This window comes from Colobus angolensis, unplaced genomic scaffold (assembly GCF_000951035.1).
Source record: "Colobus angolensis palliatus isolate OR3802 unplaced genomic scaffold, Cang.pa_1.0 Scaffold453, whole genome shotgun sequence".
NCBI lineage: Eukaryota > Metazoa > Chordata > Mammalia > Primates > Cercopithecidae > Colobus > Colobus angolensis.
The window spans coordinates 501,476-501,979 of record NW_012117966.1 but is presented as its reverse complement, the minus strand read 5'-3'; the positions used below and the strand labels follow the sequence as shown (position 1 = coordinate 501,979).

The 504-nt window shown below is 69.8% G+C and overlaps 1 protein-coding gene across 1 annotated transcript in view; it reads left to right on the top strand.

The window, feature by feature from the left end:
- The first annotated feature begins 200 nt into the window (after positions 1-200).
- The window catches only part of RNF216 (ring finger protein 216), a 163,095-nt gene continuing 162,791 nt past the window's right edge, over positions 201-504 (top strand). Inside the window, exon 1 of the mRNA XM_011957984.1 lies at positions 201-391. The gene's annotated coding sequence lies outside the window, so the exon portion shown is untranslated. The remainder of the gene's footprint in view (positions 392-504) is intronic.

Below are 504 nucleotides of genomic sequence, written 5' to 3'. Positions count from 1 at the left end.
ATACCCTTTCAAGCTCTGGGGAGATGGCGGCTCCTGTGGGGTCCAGCATTGGGGCGGGGGGTCTCCGTTCCTTTCATCCTTCCGCCTCGTGGGGGAGTCAAGTCTCCGCAGGCGGAGAGCCCGGATGCAGGCGCGGCTAGGCGGCCCTCTCTGTGGTGAGCCCCCGGGTCCCTCCTCCACAGCACCCGGAGTGCCTCTATGGTTCTTCCTGTCCTTAGTCGGGAGGGGGCGCTGTGCGCAGGCGCGAGGTGACGCCGCCGCAGGACCGGAAGGAGTGTAGCGGCTGCCTCAGCGGCGGCGACGGAGCTCGCAGCTGCGGCTTCTGAAGAGTAAGTGGCGTGGTAGCGAAGGCCGCCGAACCCGCCTGGCTAGCCGGCGAGTTGAGTGGCAAGTGAATGTCGGTCGCGGGGCGCGCTCGAGCTCCGGACGGGTCTGTGAGGCGAGGCGGCCTCTCTGCGGGACGCCTCTGTGGATCTCCCGGGGTGGGGGCGGGGGCGCGGGCCG